Source organism: Artemia sp. Qi Xiang Cuo, chromosome 1 (assembly GCF_049724085.1).
Source record: "Artemia sp. Qi Xiang Cuo chromosome 1, ASM4972408v1, whole genome shotgun sequence".
Taxonomy (NCBI): Eukaryota; Metazoa; Arthropoda; class Branchiopoda; order Anostraca; family Artemiidae; genus Artemia; species Artemia sp. Qi Xiang Cuo.
In genome coordinates this window covers 35,927,650-35,949,665 of record NC_142794.1, presented here as the reverse complement: position 1 = coordinate 35,949,665, position 22,016 = coordinate 35,927,650, and the positions used below count along the sequence as shown (strand labels likewise).

At 38.5% G+C, this 22,016-nt stretch overlaps 1 protein-coding gene across 3 annotated transcripts in view; it reads right to left on the bottom strand.

The window, feature by feature from the left end:
• The window catches only part of LOC148956245 (ATP-dependent RNA helicase with zinc finger domain-like), a 126,018-nt gene extending 122,466 nt beyond the window's left edge, over positions 1-3,552 (bottom strand). The window contains exon 1 of one of the 3 annotated variants that reach the window (XM_089094714.1): positions 3,529-3,552. The gene's annotated coding sequence lies outside the window, so the exon portion shown is untranslated. Of the gene's footprint in view, positions 1-3,219; positions 3,299-3,528 lie in introns of those variants that run through there. The other 2 variants (XM_089094698.1, XM_089094707.1) reach the window with 2 other exon arrangements.
• Positions 3,553-22,016: the final 18,464 nt, after the last annotated feature.

Sequence of the window (22,016 nt, the reverse complement as noted above, 5' to 3'; positions counted from 1 at the left end):
ACACACCGTACCAGACCTGGTAAACAACAACTCTATATCCTCTTGCTCCTCTGAAAAAGCAAACCTGCTTAATCAGCAGTTTGCCTCAGTGTTCTCCATGGATGACCCCCAATCAACCCCCCACCAGCAGAACAGGCTCACACTCCCTTCCCGATGGTACACTCACCAGTCACAATCGAAGAAGTAACCAAACAGCTTAAGGACCTCGATCCCAATAAATCGACGGGACCTGATGGTCTCAGCCCACCACTGATGAAGGAATTAAGCCCTGCAAGATCAGCCCCACTGGTAAAACTATTCAATCTGTCGCTGGCACAGGGAAAGCTTCCAGGGGACTGGAAGAAGGGAATAGTCATCCCAAGTCACAAAAAGGGTAGCAAAACTTCTGCAGCAAACTACAGACCTATCAGCCTTACATGTGTGGCATGCAAGGTCATGGAGAGAATCATAAACAAGCGTATCATTAACCATCTTGAGGCCAACTCACTTATCAGCAGCAGTCAGCATGGTTTTTGCTCAAAGAGATCTGTGGACACAAACCTTCTTGAGTCATATAGTCTTGTAACTGACCTACTAGAGAGAGGATTACTTGTGGATATAATATTGTTAGACTTAGCCAAAGCATTTGACAAGGTTTGTCACCAATACCTCATTCACAGGCTACTTACTCTATCTGTTAGTCCACAATTGGTCAGTTGGACAGAGGACTTTCTGACGGACAGAACACAGCAAGTGAAAGTGATAACCGGACCAAACAGCCATGTCCTTTCTGACGAAATCAAAGTCACTAGTGGGGTTCCCCAGGGCAGCGTCCTGGGCCCCACCCTGTTTAACATCTACATAAATGAGCTACCCCTCATCACCAGCAACAAAACCACCCTATATGTGGATGATTTGAAACTCATAGGTCCTGCCAACACCTCTTCTTCCATCCAATCCCTCCAAACTGATCTCAACCACATGTGCTCCTGGGTCAAAAGATGGATACTGGAATTCAACGCAGAAAAATGCAAGGTCATACACTTTGGACACAAAAACCCCAAACATCAGTACCTCATGACCCAAAATTCTGGAAGTCACCACACAATTAAGCCTGTCCAGGAGGAGAGTGACCTTGGCATCATCGTTGAGTCCCAGTTGAAATTCAGCTCCCACTCACAGAAAATCTCAGCCAATGCTAGTAGAGCCCTAGGCATCATCAAACACAGCATCACCAGTAGGAGTAAACATGTAATCACCAAACTCTACAAAGGATTAGTAAGACCTAGACTGGAGGTGGGGACGATACTGGCCACCCCTTAATTCAAAAAGGACAAGGCAGTTCTTGAACAAATACAACAAAGGGCCACTAAGATGTTTGCCGGCATGGAAAACAAGACATACAGTGAGTGGCTGAAGGAACTCAACCTCCCCTCCTTAGTATACAGACGGAAACGTGGAGACATGATCCAGGCGCACAAACTCCTCTCAACCAATCAAGAAAATGAGATCCTGGAGATTGACACCTCCCACAAAACACGAGGACACCTTAGACGAATCCGCAAACATCACGCTACAACTGGAGCAAGATGCAATTTCTTCTCGAATCGGATTGAGAACCTCTGGAATAACCTCAAGGAGGACACTGTGGCAGCTGAATCAACAGATGCTTTCAAACACCATCTGGATGCTGAGTGGAAAGATACACCATGGAAGTTTGACTGGGAAGCACCAGAATCTTCCACCAGAACTTAACCAACTACAACAGTCATCATAAGGAGTGATTCAACAGGATCGAAAGTCCTTATTTCACTCCAAGCTGTGATTTAAGGTAATTTAAGGTAATAAAATTTCTAGCCAGCTAGCTCAATATTTTGATATAATTACTAACACCTAATTACCCTGGTAGTTGGAAATATCCATATTGGGCTTTTGGAATTTTTGTTTACCTAATTGGATATATAGGGTAAGACACCCAGTGGTCGGACACTTTGATCACTTTGAAAACTTTTTGACATTTAAACTACTCTAATTAATGTATTATACCACCTAGAAACTTAATTTTTGTATAAAAAAATTTATGAAGAATTTCTGAACAAGTAGGTTACTAATTCAAATAGTTTCACTTGTACAGCACCTCCTATTTTTGAATTTACTAACAAGTGACAATTCTGCCTAAACTCGGACATACAAACAGCTCATTGCAAATAATAATTAAAATAGTATAAAAGATTATGTCCAAGAATAGGCAGGTGGCCGACTACTGGGTGTCTTACCCTATCAGAAGGGTTAAAATAAAATCTATGCATCAATATAGATGTTTATCATATGCCTAAGAGAAATAATTCTCTGGCTAACTGGATATTATCAACAAATTGCTTAAAGAATTTACTTATCTGCCTAGTTGGATATATATTGGAAGGACTAGGATAAAGTGTTATCCACCTACTTAGACATTTATGCTATTCTTAAGGGAAAAAATTATCTGGCTAGTTGGATATTATGACTAGTTTGCATGAAGAATTTAATTATTTGTCCAGTTAAATATCCTATATATCAGAAAAATTAAGATAAATTATTACCCACCTAGTTAGAGATGATTAGTTGGCTCTCATGCTTTATTATGCCTATATCTGGTTAGTGAGCTAATTTTTTTTCTTTAATTTCAATTATTTCTCCAGTTGGCTAATGAGTATTTGTATGATAGCCTATACCCCTGACCACTCAAATTGTTCATCTATTAATGCACTATAAACCAGTTTCTTTTGCTAGTTTCTTTCAGCTTAGCATGAGACAAGACAAAGACAAGTGAGAGAATAGATGGAAATATGTAATTTGGGCTATATAGGCCTATATGGATATTAGGGGTGAGGGGAGGTGATAGGGGTAAAGTATTTGGACAGTGTGTGAACTTAAAAAACAATTCGTTCTTTATAATATGATGAATAATTGTACTTAAAACATTAGGCATGCAGGCCTGCTATACTTTACCTCCACCCCCTTAATGTGCAAATATATAGCCTTGCCCAAATTTGTTTCTAGATTAGGCATATTATGTCTTTATTATACTTAGGTATACTTAAGAGACTTAACAGATTAAAAGCATTTTAACTAGGCTATTAAGAATTTTAACTATTAAAAGCATTGCCCAGCACCAATTAGGTATCAAGAAGAATTTGGCTATGCATGAGATTAAGGCGATTGGATGGTATACTGAAGGGTCAGAACGATCCCCTTTACCTTTATATATTAAGACTAATATTGCAGACTTCCAAGCTATTGGAAGAGAGCCATGTTCTAAAAAGTACAGAAAGCTAACCAGTTTTTAAATTTTATTCCTTTTCTTCTTCTTGGACCTGATGGCAGGGTCTCTTACAAATACTCTCACGGCATAGAAACAAGGCCGCACACAGAGGAGGAGGGTTAAGGGGTTTGAACCCCCTCCCCCCGAAAAAAAAAACTTTGAATAAAACCCCATCCGAAAAAAATCCTGGGTACAGCCTTGCATAGAAGTACTACCTCCCAAAAATATTGTCAAGTGTTAGTTACTCTTTGGCTTATCATATATGTCAGATTAAATTTTTATTTTCTATGGCTAGTTCTCCTCAACTGACTTCTAACATGACAGAATATAGCAACTTATATGGGATGCAACTATATGTAAAAATATCTCATCTCTAGATGTTCATTTTCGGCGGCCTATGATTCCTTTGTGTTGTAATACCGCTTTCAGACTGTCTATTTTCTTGAATTAATTTAAAAAAATCTTTTCCACAAAAGTAGTTTTTCAAAGAAAAGTAAAGAACTCCATTAAACAAAAAATGAGCAACAATTAAATAAAATAATCTACAAAGCGGGAAACTACCACAAATCAGCATCAAAAAATAAATGAAACCCACAACGAACAGATATTACAAGAATTAACCGATTCAAATTCAAAACGAGTAGAAATTATTACAAGTTGGACGCAAAACCCCTATGCCTTCCCAAGACCAGAACAAAATTTGCACTTTACTGAATAAATATAAATTTTTTTACTTTTATAACTTTAATAAATCAAATAATATAAACATTTTGATTACTAATTATCAGTATATGTATATTAAATTATGGGCTGTTCCCTACGATTAACATCCCAACTAGAGTTTCTAGGACGTCTGCAAAACTTTTGGATAATATTTTTTCCAATTCACCTTTTAGATCGCCAAGAGTTCTTGTAAATGTGGAATTTGAACACTTTGGTGTTTTTGCAGATTTTGAGGTATTTATCTCTAAGCAAGAAACTCCTGAACGGAGTAAAAGAGTTGCAGTTATTGATCGTAGTGCCCTATTGAAATTAAAAAATAATATAGTTCATATTGAATGGGTATCTCTTTTTGGAAATGACACTGATGTAGCCTAAATACTAAATTTTCACTCTTTTATAGTAAGCTTCTAGAAATGGTTAAGAAAGTGGAAGCAGTGAGGAATTCGAAACGTCGAGAACATAATGGGAGGAAGCCATGGATGACGCATGACCTTCTTCAAAAACTAAATGTAAGAGATAGACTGTTTAAGTCACAAGCTTTAAGACCGACGGATGAGAATAAAGAGTGATACCGTGCTTTTCGTAATTGTTTGAATAATATCCTCCGTGAGGCTAAACAAAAATATTTTAGTATGAAGTTCAAGGATGTTAAAGGTAACCCGTTGAAAACTTGGCAAATAATCCGTAATGTTATAGGTCAGCGGTCTAATATTCTACCAACTGAAGTGACTGTTAATGAGGTTATAATTGTAGATGGTACTGGGATATGTAATGAGTTTTTAAATCATTTTTGTTCAGTAGGCCTACAAATAGCCGAGATGATTTCCTCGTCTCCAGATGACCAACCCTTTGGATCTACTCTACCATCTCCTGCAAATGTATCACTACATCTAAAGATGATTACATTAGATGAGTTAAGGGATATTATCTATAGTATGAAAAATAGTTCGTCCGGTAGTGACTTAGTGAGCCTAAAAATTTTTAAATGCACTTTCCCTTGTATATCTAGTGTTTAGACATCACTGATTAATGATTGCTTCCGTCAAGGAAGGTTTCCAGATTGTTTAAAAAATGCAAGAGTGACACCGGTTTATAAAGGTGGTGATAGAAATGATTTGGGTAATTATCGCCCAATATCAGTCTTGCCAGTTATTTCTCGTCTTATTGAAAAATGTTTTAGTAATTGGTTGACCTATTTTTTAGAGAAGTTTAAATTGTTGAATAATAATCAGTTCGGTTTCAGAAAAGATAGGAAGACAGAGGATGCATTGATATTTTTAACTAGTATAATTAACATAGCTTTAGATGAAGAATTTAAGGTTGGTGCAGTGTTTCTAGACCTACAGAAGGCTTTTGATACAGTTGACCATGGCCTACTCCTGGAAAAATGTTAGGTCTAAGGGATCCGAGGTTAGGCTCTTGACTTTATACGGAGTTTCCTTAGTAGCCGCTACCAGTTTGTAGAGATGACTTGTATACACTCAGGCACCCGCCCAGTGACTAGTGGTGTCCCGCAGGGGTCAGTTCTTGGCCCGATTCTTTTTTTATAGTATATTAATGATATGCGTAATTGTATCCCAAGTTGTTGTTTTAATGTTAGTGATATGGCCAAAAATCCCAGGAATGAGACGGTGTCATAATTTGCTGATGACACAGCTGCTGTTAGTACCGCGAAGACAGAAGAATTACTTCAGACATCGATGAAAGATGCTATTGAAAGGTTATATTCCTGGTTGAGGGTAAATAGATTAAAGATTAATCTGGGTAAGACTAATTTTGTTATTTTTTCCCATTCACCAGATTTTTATCCATGGTTTCAGGATATTGCAAAACAGTATGGACCTTTAAAGCGGGTGTGTTCTTATAAGTACCTGGGGGTTTATATTGATGATGTTTTATCATTCAAGCGCCATGTACATTATGTTTGCAAAACCGTGTCTCGTAACCTGGGTATAATGAGAAAACTTAAGCATTTTTTTCCTCCTTTTGTTATGCGCCTTCTTTATTATTCCCTTATCCATCCATATATATTGTATTGTAGTAGCGTTTGGCTTGGAATAATTCATTCTATTGCTCGGCCAATACGAGTTCTACAAAACAACGCTGTTCGGCTGTTAGATGGCCTACAACCCCGGGATTCGGTACGAAACGTGTATGAGCGTGTAAAGATACTGCCAGCTTCCGGATTACGGGAGTTGTATATACTTCTATTCATTTTTAGGATTCAGAGGGGTATAAACCTCCCGTGTTTTGATAGCTTGGCTAACCTGAGATCTTCTGTCCATGATTATGATACTAGGTCATCTGCAGAGATTAATATTCCACTGGTAGTTTCGGCCCAATCGATGTTTTCTTTGCTTCACAGGGGGATCAGAAGTTGGAACTATCTTGATCAAAATATAAAAAATATAGTTGATATTTCTTCGTTTAAGATAGTAATTAAAGGGATGCTTTTTAATAAGCATGAATTTTAGTTTTTTTTTTTTTTTTTTTTTTTTTTTTTTTTTTTAATAATGTTATTGGTAAATTTTTATGGCTCGTGGGGGTGATGATTATGAATATGATAGCAAATTTAATGAAAATGTTAAGGTTTAAGGTTTGTGGTGCTGTTTGGGGACTGGGATATAGATAGGTTATTATTTTTTTCATTTTTTTATTGTTTTGTTATGTTAGTGTATTTTCGCCACCCCCTTGGACAAGTTTTTACTTCTTGAGATGGCCGCTAAACTTATGTTAAATTGTTTGTTTGTTTAGAATAAATCTCTCTCTCTCTCTAAAAAAAAAAAACTGACAATGCACATACATCTGTATTTTTTCAACTACGTTAAACAACATGGCTATCTCAAAATTTTGATTGTATGTGTTTGGGGGAATGGTGGGCGTGAGAGGGGTGTTAGTCGCCTTCCAATCACTTTCAACTATTAAAAAGGGTACAAGCCACTCCATTTCCAATTGAATGAGCGCTTTTCGAAGTTTCTACGACAACTTCTTCAATAAGAAGTGCCCTGCTGTAAAGAAAAAAATAAATAATAAATAATACATTGTGCCAACCTCGTTCTTATATGCCCCCAGGGCATAACTTAAAACCCTTGCCCAAAGGTTGTGGGGGAGTGTCCTCCTATTTAATTAGTCCCCGTTTCTTGTCTCGTTCTCGAGTGTCCCCGTTTTTAACTTAGGCAGCACGATCCTGCTGCCTATGATTTATACAACAACTTTCTATATAAACCTTATATGCCCCCAGGGCATAACTTACAACCCTTGCACTGAGGGCTCTGAGGGGGCTATCATCCTAAAAGACCTAATTTAAAGAACGTTCAACTACGTTGAAAAAAATGGATATCTCAAAATTTTGATTGGATGTGTTTTGGAAAATGGTGGGCGTGAAAGGGGCGTTAGTCATTATCCAATCACTTTCAACTATTAAAAAAGGCACTAGCCCTTTCAATTTCCAATCAAATAAGCCCTTTTGAAGTTTCTACGACAATGCTTTCAATAAAAACTTTACATACCCCAGGGCATAACTTATAACCCTTGCCCTGAGGGCTGTAGGGGGAGGGGTTGTCATCCTTAAAAACCTAATTTCCATAACTATGTTGAATAAAATGGCTATCTAAAAATTTTGATTGGATGTGTTTGGGGAAAAGGTGAGCATGAGAGGGGGTTTAGTTGCCCTCAAATCACTTTCGACAATTAAAAATGGTACTATCCCTTTGAATTTCAAATCCAATGAGCCATTTTTCAAGTTTCTACGACAAAGATTTCAGTAAAAACCCTTATATGCCCCCTGGGCATAACTTATAATCCTTGCCCTGAGGGTTGTGGGGGAGTTAGCTCCACAAAAACATATTGTCTATCTGAAAATTAACTACGCTGAAAAAAATGGTTATCTGAAAATGTTTATTGGATGTGTTTGGAGGATGGATGGGCGTGGAGGGGGGGCTAGTTTCCCTCAAAGCACTTACGACTATTAAAAAGGGTACCAGCCCTTCGAATTTCCAATCGAATGAACCTTTTTTGAAGTTTCTACGACAACACCTTCTATAAGAACCTTATATGCCCCCAGGGTATAACTTGAAACCCTTGCCCTGAGGGTTGTGGGGGAGTTTCCTCCTCAAAAACACATTTTATATATGGAAATTAACTACGCTGAACAAAATGGCTATCTCAAAATTTTGATTGGATGTGTTTGGGGGAATGATGGGCGTGGGGGGGCTAGTTTCCCTCCAATCACTTTCGACAATTGAAAAGGGTACTATCCCTTCGAATTTCCAATCAAATAAGCCTGTTTTGAAGTTTGTATGACAAAACCTTTTATAAAAACCTTATATGCCCCCAGGGCATAACTTAAAACCCTTGCCCTGAGGGTTGTGGGGGAGTGTCCTCCTCAAAAACATATTTTCTATCTGAAAAATAACTACGCTGAACAAAATGGCTATCTCAAAATTTTGATTGGATGTGTTTGGGGGAATGATTGGCTTGGGGGGGGGGGCTAGTTGCTCTCCAATCAATTTCGATTATTAAAAAGGGCACGATCCCTTGGAATTTCCAATCAAATGAGCCTTTTTTGAAGTTTTTACGACAACACCTTCTATAAAAACCTTATATGCCCCCAGGGCATAACTTAATACCCTTGCCCTGAAGGTTGTGGGGGAGTGTCCTCCTCAAAAACATATTTTTTATTTGGAAATCAACTACGCTGAACAAAATAGCTATCTCAAAATTTTGATTGGAGGTGTTGGGGGGAATGATGGGCGTGGGGGGGATAGTTGCCCTCGAATCACTTTCGATTATTAAAAAGGGCACTAGAACTCTCAATTTCCAATCGAATAAGCCCCTTTTGAAGTTTCTACGACGATCCCTTCAATAAAAACCCTATATGCCCCCAGGGCATAACTTAAAACCCTTGCCCTGAGGGTTGTTGGGGAGTGTCCTCCTCAAAAATATATTTTCTATCTGGAAATCAACTATGTTGAACAAAATGGTTATCTCAAAATTTTGATTGGATGTGTTTGGGGGAATGACGGGCGTGGGGGGGGATAGTTTCCCTCAAATCACTTTCGACTATTAAAAAGGGTACTAGTCCTTCGAAATTCCAATCGAATGAGCCGGTTTTGAAGTTTCTGCGACAACGCCCTCTATAAAAACCTTACATGCCCCCAGGGCATAACTTACAACCCTTGCCCTGGGGTTGTGGAGGAGTGTCCTCCTCAAAAACATATTTTCTATCTGGAAATCATCTACGCTGAACAAAATGGCTGTCTCAAAATTTTCATTGGATGTGTTCAGAGAAAGGGTGGTTGGGGGGGGGGAGAGGGCTAGTTGCCCTCCAATCACTTTCGACTATTAAAAAGGGCACAATGAAAATGGGACAGAAAACTGGAACCAGTAAAAGCACTATATTTTACCCCTCCCCCCCTAATGTGCAAATATATAGCCGAAGTTATATATTTCCCATGTAATTTTTTCTATTTACTGATTTCACCAGCACTCATTCACTTTACGGCTAACTAGGTTGAAACATAATATACAATTTTGGCTATATATTGGCATTTTATGGAGTTTTGGTTGTAAAATACAATTAAAGAAGATCCAAAACGTGTTGACTGCAAATTTTCTTAATATTATGAAGTAATAATTGTTTTTTTTTTACATGTTTGCTTCCGTCCCAATTCTATCTTTTTATCCCAAAAATTGTTAACTATTGGTTTTCAAAGTAACCTTCGGTTAAATTAACACCCAGACCCCCTCCCCCCATAATGCCTGGAAGTGGTATTAAATACCAAAATTATAGAAGGCAAGGGACGCAAAATGTAAGTTTCATATTCCAGGGGGAGGGGGGAAATATACCATTTTAGTTTTTTCACTGAATATACAAAAAGGGTTTTTCAATAAAGTATCCCTAAAAATATTTTCTTTCAAAATCAAAGGGGACAAAAGCATCAAAGGGGTGGGGGATAGCCGATTCTCCAATTTACATCATTGATACCCGCATATTGATACCTGGCTTTTCTATAATTGAAAATTAACTCACTTCACTTTGACTTCTATCATTTTTTCATTAGAATATTTAGGGCAGCAATAATTTTATCAAATGTATTTCGTTAAATAATGTTCAAAATATTTTGTAAAACTTTCATCAACAAGACAAACAGTGGTATCCTATACATTTACGGGTTTTAAGATTTTTGATTTTAAGAGTGTCTTTTTATCAGTGGTACCATTTCAGAAAACCTCAGGGGGGGCAAAGATCAATTTTGGGCCCCTGTCCAGACTGAAAATGTAATTACTCTGTTTGGTAGACTACTCTTCAAATTAGTCTTTGAATATTCATTAAAGCAATGTAATTTATTTGGATTTTGCCTTTTGCAACCTGGTTAGGGACCAAAAAGCTTTACAAGATGGAACACTTACCACACAAACTAAAAACTGAAAGTTACATGCAGTTACTCAACCAATGGATATCTCCTTGGTTTCATTTTTGTGAAGTCGTCCACAAGCTTTTCAAAATCAAGCTCCTTCACTACAGGCTTTTTAGAGAACATAAGGAGCAAATGCGAAAGTCGCTCGTTGTTCATTGTTGTCCGGAGGTAATCCTTCAGAAATGTCAATACAGAGGGATTCTTTCAATCCCTTAGGCTTTCGAAAAGATTTAGAGCGTTTGCCAGTATCTGTGGATGCTGCGATACATATGCACAAGCTATCAAAGCTTGACCCTTCAGCTCAATAACATTGACCCAAACCTTATCGAACTATGTCGTGAGTCAAAGGAAAATATTTAAGAGAAATGGGAGCTTCTTGGGAGGGTTGAAAGAGGACCGCTGTGAGCAGATTTGGATGGGGGAAGAGCATGCATAGCTGAGTTGGCCCCGGTTGGATTGGTGCTGTAGTGAGTTGTTAGTAGTAGTTGTACCCATAAAGTCAATAATCAACATAAAAAAGTTTTTAATTCCTGCCCCGAAAAGCAAAACTTCTCCGTAGTGGATAAAACAAAGCAAAAATCACAGACTGGGATGGTCTAAAAATTTCTTATCGTCAAAGCCGTGGAGTAAATTTTCAAAAAAAAAAGCCCCACATAAAGCAGTGGCACTTGACAAAAAATTGATTACAGAGACCATTGAGCAATTCGTCTCATTAAAAACAGTAAAAGCCTCATCTCGAGATAAGCCTTGGTTCAATGCTGGTTGTAGAAAGGTAACCAGGGCCAGAAAAAAGGCTCATAAGAACTGGCGTTTGACTGAATCAGACAAGGACCGGGCTGCTTTTATTAGCGCTCAGAACAAGGCTGTTAAAGCAACACGTCAAACTACAGCCGATTACAAACATAAGTTTGTAGACAAACTGAAAAGTGCCCCTGCAAAGCGGTGGTGGAGGGTCATTAAAGAAGATCTACCGTCATCTAAACCAATACCAACCCCCTTGTTTCACGTTGAAGGGACGATGATCCACTCAGGCCAGGAAAAGGCAAATGCTGTTGCACAAACTTTTTCAAGGACGTCCCATCTTGATGACAAAGGAGTGTCCCCTCCCTCATTCCACCATGAATGGATACGACAGTCACCAGCGTTAACATAACTATTAGTAAGGTGGTCAGAACGGTAAGCCAGCTGGATCTCACCAAAGCCCCAGGACCTGACACAATTCCCAATCTCATCCTCAAAAGATGTGTGCTTGAACTGGCTGGTCCTGCCTCTTTGTATAGAAAATGCTTTGCAGAAGAATCATTCCCGAAAGCCTGGAAAATTGCTTATGTGTTTCCTGTTCGAAAGTCAGAGTCCGACCTTACTAATGTAGGATTGTATCGTCCAATAAGTCTGCTGTCCTGCCTAAGTGAAGTTTATGAAAACGTCATTAATAAGTTCCTCCACCAATACATCGAGTACCATTTGTTGTTGGCAGACACGTAATACAGTTTTAACAGAAAACGATCTAAATTACACTGTCTGATTGCAAAGTATCGAGAGTGGGTTGAGCTCCTTTCTCAGGGGCACGATATTCGCCTTCTCTCCTTCGACACCGCAAAAGCCTTTGATCATGTATGACAAAAGGGACTTCTATGTAAACTGGAATCCTATGGAGTTGAAGATAGACTACTTAAGGTGCTTCCTGACTTTCATCGTCAACGTTCATTGAAGGTTGTCCTCGATGGCTTCATATAAAAAGAACACCCTGCCTTATCAGGAGTACCCCAAGGAAGTATTCTCGGGCCAACTCTTTTCCTGGTCTTCATAAGTGATCTAGGGGACAATCTTGTGAAGAAACCTCACCACTTTGCTGATGATACGACAACAAAAACATCAATTACTAAGGCGAATATCCCAGTGAACCCCAAAAGGAGCTTCAGGCTGACTTGGAGAGAATTAAAGCGTAAGTAGATGCGTGGCTTGTCAGTTTTAACGCATCAAAACGAAAGAGCTCCCAAAAAAAAGAAAGAGTTACCCAAAGATGCAAAAGTCCCCTCCCTGATGAGTCTATTCTTCTATTATTCATTCCGCGCATCAGACCTGCCATGAAATATGTATGTCCTTTCTTCACTGGTGCACCAAAAAGCCTCATCGCTCCACTGCAACGGATTCAAAATCGAGCAGCTCCAGCAGCAACCTCTGGCAACACGATAGCTAAAAACCCTATAGTTGACCCAGGAACGCTTTCACGTGGCGCCACTGTTAGTTTTCTACAAGTATATGCATAACGCTCCGTCAGAAAAGCTATCAAAACTCATTCCTGACAGAGAAAAGCCCTTGTGGTCAACCAGCAGTAGTACAGCTCGTCAGGTCAATCTTATGCAGGGTACTCTCCGCCAAGAATATCTGAAAATGACTTTCGCTCGACGATCATTCGTCACATGGAATAACTTTTCGGCAGAGGTAATCCCGGAAAATCGTTCCCTGACGTGTTCAAGAGAAGGTATAACAAATACCTCAGTGCTAGAAATTGAGGTAATTACCAGGACCTAGTGGCATATCATCACCTGTGATGGAGCCGCGAAGCCTGTAAAAAAAAACAAAAAATCGCTATTAAAAATTGTCATCAACACAACCATGAGCAGAATAATAAATTAAAATATGAGAACAAGCATCATTTTCTGTACTTAAGGAAACTGAATAACAATAAATCTAAAAGTAAAAAATTACAAAAAGAAATAAAAATGTTGCATTCTATAAGAAACAGCTCCTTAACAGTTTTCTTCAATAAATCTGATTTTTAATGATTTCTACATCACTTTTTACACTGTTTCATTTTGCAGTAAAACTTTAAAACTTTTAGTCTTAGATCTAAGTTTTTTGGTCTAACCATGGGATTCCATATATCCGTTTGCTTCTATGCTAACACGATTATTCGACCAGATTTGTGAATATCAAAGCTGTGTGCGAATTTCGGTTATAATCTATCCTTTTTCCCAAAATGTTATACAAGTTCATGAATTTCAACTTCTCCAATAATTTCAATGAATAAATCACATCAAATCGAAAGGGGCACTGAAAAATTGATATTGTCAGTTAGAAATTATAGAAAACTATACTCTAAACCTGATATTGGCCATAAGAATAAGTTGCTTCTAATAACAGCAATGGAATAAAACCTCAAAAGAGGTTGGAGTAGAGGCCAATTTAGATGGCTAGGCCTAATTTGAAAAAATAAGGCTAGTTTGTTTCCTTTTGTGTAGTATAGCCTGGGTTGTGTACAAAAAGGTCTTCATTGGGCATGGCAGTGAAATATATAAACTAGTATGGGGCAGGTGGATTCTAGCACTGATACTTTTGAGCAGTCAAATTGTTTCTAAGCTAGGACAGAAGTCAAAAAGAAAAATATAGAATATACCATTTGATTTCTCAAATACTATTTGATTTCAAATATTTTTAAATGTCATCATTACTGACATTTTTTATGCATCCTAGTTCCTTACCGTAACATGAGAAGATATATGCCTTTCATAGGCTATTTTTAAAGCAGAATTAATACTGTTTTTATTTTTCAAAATAGGACACAAATAAATTGTCTAGTATGACGCCTATAACAATTATCGCGTTAACATGTAAATTTCCTGTCCAACTTTTTAATGCGATATTTGGCTACAAAAGAAACCCTATATGTGGGAACCAAGGGTAAGCAACATCAACAACAACAACAAAAATAATAATACATTATACCCACATCGATCTTTACTATAAAAATGTCAAGCCTTCCAATCACTTTCGACTATTAAAAAGGGCACTGGGCCTTTCAATTTCCAATCGAATGAGCCCATTTTGAGTTTCTACTACAACACTTTCTATAAACACCTTATATGCCCCCAGGGTATAAATTACAACCCTTGGCCAAAGGGCTGTTCGGGTGGTTGTCATCCTCTAAGACCTAATTTCGAGGACTTTCAACTACGTTAAACAAAATGGCTCAAACTTTTGATTGGATGTATTTTGGGAAATGGTGGGCGTGAGAGGGGCATTAGTCGCTCTCCAATCACTTTCAACTATTAAAAAAGGCACTAACCGTTTCAATTTCCAATCAAATGAGCCCTTTTGAATTTTCTACGACGACGCTTACATTAAAAACTTTATATGCTCCCAGGGCATAACTTACAACCCTTGCCCTGAGGGCTGGGGGGATGTCATCCTCAAGGACCTGATCTCCAAAACTTTCTACTACGTTGAACAAAATGGCTATCCGAAAATTTTGATTGGATGTGTTTGGGGGACTTATGGGCGTGAGAGGGGGGTTAGTTACCCCCCAATCACTTTTGACTATTGAAATGGGCATTAGTCCTCTCAATTTCCAATTGAATGAGCTCCTTTTGAAGTTTTTACGACAATTCTATCTATAAAAACCTTATATCCCCCCAGGGCATAATTTACAACCTTTGCCCTGAGGGCTCTGGTGGGTTTGTCATCCTTAAATACATAATTTCAAGAAGTTTCAACTACGTCGAACAAAATGGCTATCTCTAAACTATGATTGAATGTTTGTGGGGAAATGGTGGGCGTGAGAGGGGGGTTAATTACTCTCCACTCACTTTCGACTGTAAAAAGTGTAATTACAATTTCCAATCAAATGAGCCCTTTTTGAAATTTCTTCAACAACTTTCTATATAAACCTTATATGCCCTCAGGGAATAACTTACCATCCTTGCACTGAGGGCTCTGAGGGGGCTATCATCCTAAAAGGCCTAATTTCCTGAACTTTCAACTACGTTGAACAAATGGATATCTCAATATTTTGATTGGATGTGTTTGGAACAATGGTGGACGTGGAAGGGGTGTTAGTTGCCTTCCAATCACTTTCGACTATCAAAAAGAACACTAGCCATTTTAATTTCCAATCTATAAAAACCTAATATGCCCCCAGGGAATAACTTACAACCCTTGCCCTGAGGGCCTTGGGGGATTTTCATCCTCAAAGGCCTAATTTCTAGAACTTGAAATTTTGATTGGATTTGTTTGGGGAAAAGGTGGGCTTGAGAGAAGTGTTAGTTGCCCTCCAATCACTTTCGATTATTAAAAAAGGCAATAGCCCTTGGAATTTACAATGGAATGGGCCTTTTTTGAAGTTTCTACGACAACGCTTTCTATAAAAACCTTATATGCCCCCAGGGCATAACTTACCAGCCTTGTCCTGAGGGCTGTGGGGGAGTCTCCTCCTCAAAAACATAATTTCTATCTGGAAATCAACTACGCTGAACAAAAAAAGGCTATCTCAAAATTTTGATTGGATGTGTTTCGGGAAATGTTGGGGGTGGAAGGGGTGTTAGTTGCCTTCCAATCAATTTCGACTATTAAAAAGGGCACATGCCACTTCAATTTCCAACTGAATGAGCCTTTTTCGAAGTTTCTATGACAACTTCTTCGATACGAAGTGCCCTGGTCAAACGGAAAAAAAAATAATAAATAAAACATTGTGCCAACATCGTTCTTATATGTCCCTAGGGTATAACTTAAAACACTTGCCCTAAGGGTTGTGGGGGAGTGTCCCCCTTAAAAATATATTTTCTATCTGGAAATCAACTACGCTGAACAAAATGGCTATCTCAAAAATTTGATTGGATGAGTATGGGGAAATGGTGGTCGTGGAAGGTGTGTTAGTTGCCTTCCAATCACTTGCGACTATTAAAAAGGGCACAAGCCACTTCAATTTCCGATCGAATGAGCCTTTTTCGAAGTTTCTCCAACAACACCTTACACCTTCGATACGAAGTGCCCAGGTAGGGAAAAAAATAAAATAATAATACATTGTGCCAACATCGATCTTTACTTAGGCAGCGCGATTGCGCTGCCTATGATAACCCTAGAAAGCGGGAGACTAGCCTATGTCAAAGAGCAAAAAAACTCATTGTAAAGCAAAGAAATAAAAAAAAAATCCTAAAAACTGATTCTCCTACGTCAATGTGCTGTCGAAATACATAATACTACGAAACCCGGGCTTTCGTAGTATTATCCCTGCGGCAGTAAGGTTTGGGGACAAGCGTGTTACTTGTCCCTGTAAAAAAGACCAGCAATTGAAACTTCGAATCTACTCCAAATGCGCTAGCTGTGGCTCAGGATTTTTCATATTCATATTATATATTATATAACAGTGTTAACTGAATTAAATCTTTTGTTGGGTAAAAAAAAATTAATATTCACATATTAACGCGATAATTGTTATCGGGGTCACACTAGACAATTTATTTGCGTCCTATTTTGAAAAATAAAAACAGTATTAATTGTGCTTTAAAAATAGCGTATGAAAGGCCTATATCTTTTCATGTTACGGCAAGGAACTAGGATGCATAAAAAATGTCAGTAATCATGACATTTAAAAATAGTTGAAATCAAATAGTATTTGAGAAATCAAATGGTATATTCTATATTTTTCTTTTTGACTTCTGTCCTAGCTTAGAAACAATTTGATTGCTCAAAAGTACCAGTGCTAGAATCTACCTGCCCCATACTAGTTTATATATTTCACTGCCATGCCCAATGAAGACCTTTTTGTACAGAACCCAGGCTATACTACACAAAAGGAAACAAACTAGCCTTATTTTTTTCAAATTAGGCCTAGCCATCTAAATTGGCCTACAAATCTTACCTTTAACTCCAACCTCTTTTGAGGTTTTATTCCATTGCTGTTATTAGAAGCAACTTATTCCTATGTCCTTTATCAGGTTTAGAGTAAAGTTTAATATAATGTCTAACTGACAATATCAATTTTTCAGTGCCCATTTTGATTGGATGTGATTTATTCATTGAAATTATTGGAGAAGTTGAAATTCATGAACTTGTATAACATTTTGGGAAATAGGATAGATTATAACCGAAATTCTCACACAGCTTTGATATTCACATATCTGGTCGAACAATCGTGCTAGCATAGAAACAAACGGATATATGGAAGCCCATGGGTAGACCAAAAAACTTAGATCTAAGACTAACATATTAAAAGGTAAAAACGAATACTACTACTACTACTATCAACTCACCGCAGCACCAAGCTGCCCGAGGCCAACACGAATACGCGCATTCCTCCTCTATCCCAGTCTATTCAAAGCCTCCCTTTTTGCCCCCCCCCCATGGAAGTTCCTATTTCCCTTAAGTCTTTCTTTATGAAATCCTCCTATCCCAACCGTGGACAACCTGCTTTCCGTTTAGCCCTAGACGGTTGGCCAAAAAGGACAATCTTTGGCAATCTTTCATCCTTCATCCTTACAACGTACCCTAGCCATCTCAACTTTTCTCTCATTACAGCTAAATAAAGCGTGATTGTGCCTCGCTTTTCCTCCAGCGTACTGTTTGAAATACGGTCAGTCAGCCCGGTACCCAGAACAATCCGTAAGCATTTTCTCTGGAAAACATCTTGCAAATTTTCATCTGCTTTTCGGAGCACCCATGCTTTAGAAGCAGGTTTGATCACCATCATCACTATAGCTTCCAATATTCTAATCTTGGTTTGCAAACTCATATTTCTATTCCTTCCAAATTTTTTTAACTGTAAAAGAACACCCTGAGCCTTGGCTATTCTACTTTTAACATCTTCACTGTTACCTTCGTCTTTACCAATAATACTACCAAGGTAGATGAAAGCTGTCCATTGGATTAGTCTTTTCACTACCAAACGTTACCTTTTCCTCTTCACCTATTTCTAGCCTTCGTGACTTAGTCTTGAAATATTGCATAGAAATATGGTTTATTAGCTCTACCCCTATTTAGTTCAAATTATTTGCTAGAAAACATTGCTAGCTAGGAGGTCAAATTTCTATGTAAGTAGGACAAAATTCATGATGTGAAAATTCATAGGAATCCTTGTTAACTTTTGTAACGCCGTTTGAGCTGTACCTAGGAGTTTTACAAAATCATTCACTTTGGATTTTGGCAGGGGTTGACCTCGTCAGTCCAGGTTAAAAGTTTTACCGGCTGCAAAATGAAATAGTGTAAAAAGTGATGTAGAAATCATTACAATTCAGATTTACTGAAGAAAACTATTACGGAGCTGTTTCTTATGGAATGCAACATTTTTATTTCTTTTTGTAACTTTTACTTTTAGATTTATTGTTATTCAGTTTCCTTAAGTACAGAAAATGATGCTTGTTCTCATATTTTAATTTATTATTCTGCTCATGGTTGTGTTGATGACAATTTTTAATAGTGATTTTTTGTTTTTTATTACAGGCTTCGCGGCTCCACTATATGCCACTAGTCCTGGTAATTACCTCATTTTCTAGCACTGAGGTATTTGTTATACCTTCTCTTGAACACGTCAGGGAACGATTTTCCGGGATTACCTCTACCGGCAAGCTATTCCATGTGATGACCGATCGTCGAGCGAAACTCATTTTTAAGATATTCTTGGCGGAGAGTACCCTGCATAAGATTGACCTGACGAGCTGTACTACTGCTGGTTGACCACAAGGGCTTTTCTCTGTCAGGAATGAGTTTTGATAGCTTTTCTGACGGAGCGTTATGCATATACTTGTAGAAAACTAACAGTGGCGCCACGTGAAAGCGTTGCTGGATCAATTATAGGGTTTTTAGCTATCGTGTTCCTAGAGGTTGCTGCTGGAGCTGCTCGATTTCGAATCCGTTGCAGTGGAGCGATGTGGCTTTTTGGTGCACCAGTGAAGAGAGGACATGCATATTCCATGGCAGGTCTGATGTGCGGAATAAATAGTAGAAGAATACACTCATCAGGGAGAGGACTTTTGCATCTTTGGGTAACTCCTAGCTTCTTGGAGCAAGAGTATTTAATTTTAATGAGATGCTCAGTCCATCAGAGATAAGAAGAGAATATTAATCCAAGCAGGCGTGGTGTATCAACTCGTGCCACTTCTTTGTAGAGAAAATCGGAATGAGCCCTCATATTACGCGCCTTAGAAATCAGAAGCTTTTTCGTTTTCGATGCGTTAAAACTGACAAGCCATGCATCTGCTTACGCCTCAATTCTCTCCAAGTCAGCCTGAAGCTCCTTGTGGGATTCACTGGGATATTCGCCTTAGTAATTGATGTTTTTGTTGTCGTATCATCAGCAAAGTGGTGAGGTTTCTTCACAATATTGTCCCCTAGGTCACTTATGAAGACCAGGAAAGGAGTTGGCCCAAGAATACTTCCTTGGGGTACTCCTGATAAGGCAGGGTGTTCTTTTTATATGAAGCCATCGAGGACAACCTACAATGAACGTTGACGATGAAAGTCAGGAAGCACCTTAAGTAGTCTATTTTCAACTCCATAGGATTCCAGTTTACAAAAAAGTCCCTTTTGCCATACATGATCAAAGGATTTTGCGGTGTCGAAGGAGAGAAGGCGAATATCGTGCCCCTGAGAAAGGAGCTCAACCCACTCTTGATAATGTGCAATCAAACAGTGTAATGTAGATCGTTTTCTGTAAAACCGTATTACGTGTCTGCCAACAACAAATGGTACTCGATGTATTGATGGAAGGACTTATTAATGACGCTTTCATAAACTTCACTTAGGCAGGACAGCAGACTTATTGGACGATACAATCCTACATTAGTAAGGTTGGACTCTGACTTTCAAACAGGAAACACATAAGCAATTTTCCAGGCTTTCGGGAGTGATTCCTCTGCAAAGCATTTTCTATACAAAAAGGCAGGACCAGCCAGTTCAAGCACACATCTTTTGAAGATGATATTGAAAATCGTGTCAGGTCCTGGGGCTTTGGTGAGATCCAGCTGGCTTACCATTCTGACCATCTTACTTTTAGTTATGTTAACGCTGGTGATAGTCGTATCTGTTCATGGTGGAATGGGGGAGGGGACACTCCGTTATCATCAAGTTGGGAGGCCCTTGAAAAAGCTTGTGCAACAGCATTTGCCTTCTCCTGGCCTGATTGGATCATCGTCCCTTCAACTTGAAACAGGGGGGTTGGTGTTGGTTTAGATGACGGTAGATCTTCTTTAATGACCCTCCACCACCGCTTTGCAGGGGCACTTTTCAGTTTGTCTACAAACTTATGTTTGTAATCGGCTGTAGTTTGACGTGTGGCTTTAACAGCCTTGTTCTGAGCGCTAATAAAAGCAGCCCGGTCCTTGTCTGATTCAGTCAAACGCCATTTCTTATGAGCTTTCTTTCTGGCCCTGGTTGCCTCTCTACAATCAGCATTTAACCAAGGCTTATCTCGAGATGAGGCTTTTACTGTTTTTAATGAGACGAATTGCTCAATGGTCTCTGTAATCAATTTTTTGTAAAGTGCCGCTGCTTTATATGGGGCTTTTTTTTTGAAAACTTACTCCACGGCTTACTACTATGCATAACTAGGATGCATAAAAAATGTCAGTAATCATGACATTTAAAAATAGTTGAAATCAAATAGTATTTGAGAAATCAAATGGTATATTCTATATTTTTCTTTTTGACTTCTGTCCTAGCTTAGAAACAATTTGATTGCTCAAAAGTACCAGTGCTAGAATCTACCTGCCCCATACTAGTTTATATATTTCACTGCCATGCCCAATGAAGACCTTTTTGTACAGAACCCAGGCTATACTACACAAAAGGAAACAAACTAGCCTTATTTTTTCAAATTAGGCCTAGCCATCTAAATTGGCCTACAAATCTTACCTTTAACTCCAACCTCTTTTGAGGTTTTATTCCATTGCTGTTATTAGAAGCAACTTATTCCTATGGCCTTTATCAGGTTTAGAGTAAAGTTTAATATAATTTCTAACTGACAATATCAATTTTTCAGTGCCCATTTTGATTGGATGTGATATATTCATTGAAATTATTGGAGAAGTTGAAATTCATGAACTTGTATAACATTTTGGGAAATAGGATAGATTATAACCGAAATTCTCACACAGCTTTGATATTCACATATCTGGTCGAACAATCGTGCTAGCATAGAAACAAACGGATATATGGATGCCCATGGTTAGACCAAAAAACTTAGATCTAAGACTAACATATTAAAAGGAAAAAACGAATACTACTACAACTAACTACTCACCGCAGCACCAAGCTGCCCGAGGCCAACACGAATACGCGCATTCCTCCTCTATCCCAGTCTATTCAAAGCCTCCCTTTTTGCCCCCCCCCCATGGAAGTTCCTAGTTCCCTTAAGTCTTTCTTTATGAAATCATCCTACCCCCACCCTGGACCACCTGCTTTCCGTTTAGCCCTAGACGGTTGGCCAAAAAGGACAATCTTTGGCAATCTTTCATCCTTCATCCTTACAACGTACCCTAGCCATCTCAACTTTTCTCTCATTACAGCTAAATAAAGCGTGATTGTGCCTCGCTTTTCCTCCAGCGTACTGTTTGAATTACGGTCAGTCAGCCGGGTACCCAGAATAATCCGTAGGCATTTTCTCTGGAAAACATCTTGCAAATTTGTATCTGCTTTTCGGAGCGCCCATGCTTTAGAGCCAGGTTTAATCACCGTCATCACTATAGCTTCCAATATTCTAATCTTGGTTTGCAGACTCATATTTCTATTCTTCCAAATTTTTTTAACTGTAAAAGAACACCCTGAGCCTTGGCTATTCTACTTTTAACATCTTCACTGTTACCTCCGTCTTTACCAAT